The sequence below is a fragment of the Lolium rigidum genome, chromosome 2 (assembly GCF_022539505.1).
Source record: "Lolium rigidum isolate FL_2022 chromosome 2, APGP_CSIRO_Lrig_0.1, whole genome shotgun sequence".
Taxonomy (NCBI): Eukaryota; Viridiplantae; Streptophyta; class Magnoliopsida; order Poales; family Poaceae; genus Lolium; species Lolium rigidum.
Genome location: NC_061509.1, coordinates 198,518,176 through 198,524,417, shown reverse-complemented (window position 1 = coordinate 198,524,417; position 6,242 = coordinate 198,518,176). Strand labels below are relative to the sequence as shown.

The window sequence follows — 6,242 nt, the reverse complement described above, 5'->3', positions numbered from 1 at the left end:
CAGCGGCACAGCGCAACAACCCAAATCATCGGCCCGTTCCAGTTCCATCCCACTCCAATAGGCCAGCCCAGTCAAAAGTAAACCCCAGATCCTGGCCATTGATTCGGCCCAGCCTCGCCAGCCGCCTATTCCATAAACTATTCTTCGATCCCCTCCAGTTTATCAAGTCACGGCCGGCGGCACAATTACCTGATCGATCGCGGCGGCTTCGAAAGGAATAGCAGAGCAAGAGTGGTAACTGGTAAGTGTTCATTCCCCTCCGTTGCAATGTCCATGCGTGATGTGAACGCTTAGTTTAACCATCAATTGCCCGCTCTTGTTTTGCTGGGATGTAGGATACACATGATTAGTTAGGGTTTGGCCTTTGGGGACTTACGTTAAGTCAGGGATCATGTGATCGAGTCAACAAATCATGTGAAGCTCGGCAGCTTGCAGAAGGGCGGAGCACCTACTAGCCTTAATTTAGACTTTTACATACACGGAAACAGTATCTAAGAGCAGTGCGAAAGAAAATCCTTACACATGCCGTACGAGTAGCTGATGATTGATCAATTCCCCTTGTTAAGTATTTCATGTTGCAAATTAATGCTGCCTGATTTTCTTTCGTATTTTCTCTCGCGAGCAATATGTGTTGGTCCCTTTCTTGTCTTAAAAGGCTTCTCTGTCACATGAGCAGCTAGGCTTGGATATGTTCCTCACTATTTATGTATACTAGTGGTTGGGGCGCCCCATGGGGCGCCTCCTCACCAGAGCTGAGCGATCTAATCCTAGTCCAATCACAAATAATTCAACCCAATACAGGTTTTCTTGGAATGACTCAACGGTCTTGCATCCAAATCAAAACTCACGGCCGTCTTAATCACTAACTTTCACTTTACAGTTTCTAGCAAATTATAATACAAGCTGACAACTGTTTCTCAAGGCACCATCTCATGGAAAATCTTGGAAGTCCAAAAATAACAAATCTCAGCCACTTCCAAAATTCCGTAAATCAAAGTTACAATATTTGCATAGTAACGAAATTAAGTAGCTTTAATGTGGTGTGAAACAGATAGGTAAAAGCAATGGGATGCATCCGCCATTGCAGCCAAGATCTAGAATTCTAGATTACTATATGTAAAATAGGAATACATATATGTAGGTAGAAAAACTACACATTTTATCCAAACACAAACACAACTCAGTCCGTGGGTTGCGGCCAAGAGTAAATTGAGATCCCAGGGGTAAACAGTTCCAGAGGTAGAGCCCCTCTGGTACACTTTTTTTTAGCAAGAACTTCTCTTTGGCCATACTGAATTCAACATCTGTCACCTATACACAAGAAACAAAAAACGAATCCAGGAAAATGGGATTAATTTCGATTGAGAAATCTAGAAAAAAAAAGTGCATAACTCTATTGGCCAGGAGCAGGTTTGTAACACCTGAGTTATGAACCTAACATAAACAACACAAGTCGGTATCGATAATTTACCTTCAAGGCATGGACTAAATTTGTTTTTGGAAATTCTGCAACTTGTCGCCATATTTATAATTAGTTTTAGGTTGGAGGAAAATATAATCTTTGGAACAGATGTAGCAGCGGAAGCGTGAGCATCATGAACAAGAAAGCACCTAGAAATCTATGATAGCTTTTGTGGCCCATGTATTTTCACCAGTACATCCCATACATATATTAGATATGAGAGACGGCTGCTAAGTGCTAACAACCTGGGCACGTGCCCCCCTTGTGGTGAATGAAGAACTCACCTCACCCATTGTTCCTTCTCGAGGGATTTGACAAGGCCGGGGTCCTATTAGTCCCTCCATTTTCCTGCTCTGTATTGAAGGTTTGTCAAATCTGCTATTTCTCAAGGAGAGGGTTCTACAAGGAGTTCGTAACGTTCACGCAGACTCACCTATCTCCCATCCCGTCTTCAAAGACGATATCATCTTCTTTGCACTGAGTGAACCGAGGAGTGTAGAGGCACTAAAGGAAACTCATATTGTCAATGTTTAGGTCAGAAAATCAACTTGGAAAAGTCTTCGGTTTTTGTCAATCGAGTTAAGCTGGATGTAATGAATAAGTTGGGAGTGGCCAACAAAGCTCAGTCTAAGGAGATTGATGGCATCGCTGTTCAGTTAGTGTCTGTACTATAACTAACTTGGCTAGCTGTAACTTCACTATGCAAGTGATGGTAGCTAACATGGCAACCTTATACAAGGAGACGAAGCAATGATTAAAAATTTGTAATCCAGGAATCCATGACATAATGTGTGACATGAAGAATGGATGGCGAAAATAAAAGGAAAATTGCCAATCAATTTATTTCCCATACAACTTGAACACTAAAGTACCACAGCTACCATTCTCTAAAAGTTAGTCGACAACGTATGAAAGCGGTAGGCCCATACAAGAAAAATTAGCTAGACTTCACAGATGGAAAAACATTCATGTATAAGACGTGAAAGATATTAAGCACTTGCAAACAAGAGAGACTCACTATTAGTGTCACTGGTCAGCACCTCTCGAGAGTACAAGAGTAGAGTTGTCGTAGCTGAAGAAATTGCACCATGCTCTCTCCACTTTCCGTTCCACTCTTGATAGCTATATGTTTGCATGAAAAATATATAAATATGAAAGAAGCATAACTACTGTTTGAAAGGTATACAACATTTCATAAAAGTAGCGGGCACTATATATTTCTGTGTAGTGGGGAAGCCAACAACTGAATAGAAAACATAGATTTTTCATATCCAACCAAATAGATGGAAGAACCTAAACAAATTAGAAAGATTTCAACATATACATGGAAGAAACAAGTTGACCAATAGGATATTAAGGAAAACTGACCAACCGCTCATGTTTCATCAGAATGCTCGCCCACTCTCCAACAGCTTCAAACTCTTGGTCAGTTGTAAGCATCACGACATTGGCACAGAACGTGAGATTAAAAAAAAGTGTACCTCAAAAATAATACATGGAACTATAACATAGTATTTTTTTCACCACCCTACACCATCGCAGCACTCTAGCCGCAGCCATGCTCGGACCCCTCCTCCTCCTCCCGCCACGCCTCCTTGACGCGACCTTCCCAGTCCATGCAATCATTTCTTGACTGAGGGTTTGCATCAGCAAGGTCCAAGTTATAGACTCCAAAAGAAATAGGAATTTATAAGCTTCTGAAAGAAGAAATATGTAAACTGCAGAAAAGGCAATACATGTATTTAGTTGAAGATCATGAAAGAATTTATAAGCTTACTTATCTACCTAAATGGTTGGCTCGGTGAACATGTCTGGCACAAATAGAGAGTGACATATTCACGTTGAAGGAGTATTATACGTTCAGTTCCTAATTCTACTTACGAATCGAAGTCTGTATAAAGAAGTAGAGAACTTTCAATCATACAATGACTACTGACAATAAACCAGCAGAGATTCAATTGCTGGTGGTTGAACAGTATGCTTACATATGACGCATTAGTAATCCCATGTTATCATCAACTAATATTTAAGGAAACCCAAAACTATTCCAAGAGAAAGAAGACCACCGATGTGAAAGTATTTTGTTTCTTAATTCTGTAAGAACACTTAAGCAAACCTCTTCATTTCACAGGTGTGTTTGTGCTTGTGCAAAAATGAACCTGTTTTACAATTAAACAAATAGGGAAGTCACATTTGAGGAGCTTGTGGATTCTTATTTCAGTGGATATCAACAAATTTAAATGCCCTTATGTAGTAGTAGTTAATTTAGGTGGGTGCTAAAAGTCACAAGGTATGTTGGGGATAGTGGAACCATAGGGGCTCTGCATTTTATCAAACAGATGGCACACAAAACACAGATAATAGAACTATGCTCACCATCCATACATCTTTTCACAACAATTATTTGTCTAGGGTTATACCTCTGATTTTTTAGGTGGGGAAATCCTCAAACTTGAAGAAGGTTTATATCAGATCAGAGAGTGGAGAACCCAGCAGGTTAGGGAAATGGTGAGTGCCCGTTCCCACCGACAATGTCCATCATTCCCCGCCACGAGAACAGGCGGTGTGATTGCTCGCCTCTTGAGTGGCCATCATTGAGTAAATGGAAAACCTAACATGTTTTAGTAGTTACCATTCAGCACACATCAGAGTAAAGGGAAAACCCAAACAAGAATTGCTTAACAGATCTAAGTACTTGTTAGCATATGATATTTACGTGAGTGTATCCAGCAAGACCAATAGAGAAGGGGCTATAAGCGATTGCCTGAGTTATGTATCTTCAGATCGTGCGGCCGTCGCCCAGCAGAACAAACAATGACATGCCTCATCGGCATCATGGTGTGATATGGAAGTGGCTCCATCAGCGGCCTAGCCTTCTTCCTACCCACCAGAAGTCTGGAATTCTGCAGCACCACAAGATAGGTCAACATGGAAATTCTTTCAGAGGTAGTAGATAAAGATAATATATGTGCTTAGGTATGCACTCCACAAGTCCAAATCTCTCTATCCATTAATGAGACATCATCCTCAACCAATAAAGCTCCATCCAGACCAATACAACCCCTGGAACTAAGATCCAATATTTTCCCCTTCGATGTCCCATGCCCATGCGCAAACTAATCCAACCCCCATCAAATAGTAACACATCCCAAATCAGATCATGCACATATACCTCTCACCATGGAGACGCTGGGCGCGATGCGGCCGTGCGTCCGGAGGAAGTCGCCGGGGCAGGAGGCGGCGACCGCACAGGAGGGAAGTAAACGCCGCATGTGCAGGGTCCGCCGCCGCAGGGCCACGCGCGGCAGACTGCATCTCCCGGTGCAAACGTTCCTGCTCCCGTCCAGCACGGCGTGTGGTGGGGAAGGTAGAGGAGACGTGAGGGGGTGGTCGTATGCGGGGACGGTGCTAGCTGGGCGAGGTCACGACAAACCAACTCGTTTTTCTTTTTTTTCCTTCGCCCGATCAGCGAGCGCCAGGGGCTATCGTGGAGAGCTGTGGGATGGGGCAAAGGGGTAGGCACTTGCTTGTTCTCAATACAAGCTTCGAGAGTGAATAAGTTGAACCCAGCGGCATATGATCCCGCGTCAAGTCCTCTTGTGATTGGTGGAGAAACATGTGCGAGGTCCACGTCTGAAGGTGGGTTTTCTGTATACGATGGTAGTAGTGAGAGCTGAATACATGGGTGTGGGTCCCGTTTTGTGGGGAGAGGGATAGTAAAAAATTGGCAGATATGTTTCTTCTTCTTCCTGGATGCTGCAAGTGGACGGGGCACAGACTGCGTGGTTCTCCATGGACCATGGAGTAGGTGAGAAAATGCAGAGAGGCCGCGGGCCGACGGCGGGGTGCTAGAGATGCGAGAGATGGCTGCGGCGGCAGCATGAACATCTGCATCAAACCTGCCGCGACTTCAATGTCAGTACGCAGCGCACATGCCGCGCGCCTCCGCCTCGCCATTGCAGAGAAAGACATCGACGAGCCCGCAGATGAGCGTTGCTTGGGTCGATGCGGAGGAGATCAAGGTCGTTGCCGAGTGCGTGCGTTGTGTCGGCGGTGGGCACGGCCTCTGCAAGATAACCTCTGAACCGAGCACGCAGCTTCATCTTTGCTAGAGAAGAAGCAGAATGAGGAGCAGTCTCCACCACGTCGAAGCTGTGAGAGATTCAAAGATTTGTTTATTTTCCAACTAGTCCAGCTACCGTAGGAACCTCAGAATGTTTGCCTCCCAGGACGATTTCGATGAAGCTCGCCGCCCTCTCCGCCGTACTAGTCTAGGACTGCAGGCCGCCGTGAGACAACCCAGGGAGAAAGAGCACGATTGACATGAGGGAGAAAAAATATTCTCATGTAATTGCAGGTATCATGTATGTTCCGTGCAGATCAACTTTGATTCGTGGTCGATCCCGGCGCCCTGGGACCTAGGCGGTTGCGGGGAACAACGTCGGTCCAATCGGCACGACATCTGACGAGCAGCGGGAACCGCGGCACTCGGCGACGAGATACCAGGGCAGCGTGGGATGTGACCGTTCTTCAGATGAATACCCATGGCCAAGGCGGAAGCGGCCGTGTCGGCGGCGGTGGATCCCATCTCTTCCTCCGCTTCTCCTACATCGGAGCTGAGCACCCATGGCGGCGGTGGATCCCATCTCTTCCACCGCTTCACGCTTCTCCTCGTCAGAGCTGAGCACCCATGGCGGCGGTGGATCCCATCTCTTCCACCGCTTCACGCTTCTCCTCATCGAACATGGCGGCGGTGGATCCCATCTCTTCCTCCGCTTCT

The 6,242-nt window shown here is 45.4% G+C and overlaps 1 long non-coding RNA gene across 1 annotated transcript; it reads right to left on the bottom strand.

Annotated features, from left to right (window-relative positions):
- Positions 1 to 957: 957 nt before the first annotated feature.
- Positions 958 to 2,247, bottom strand: LOC124687948. The gene is made up of 2 exons (XR_006998369.1): positions 1,896 to 2,247; positions 958 to 1,815 (listed from the first exon to the last, which is right to left on the bottom strand). It is a non-coding gene; the product is annotated as an uncharacterized LOC124687948 (long non-coding RNA).
- Positions 2,248 to 6,242: the final 3,995 nt, after the last annotated feature.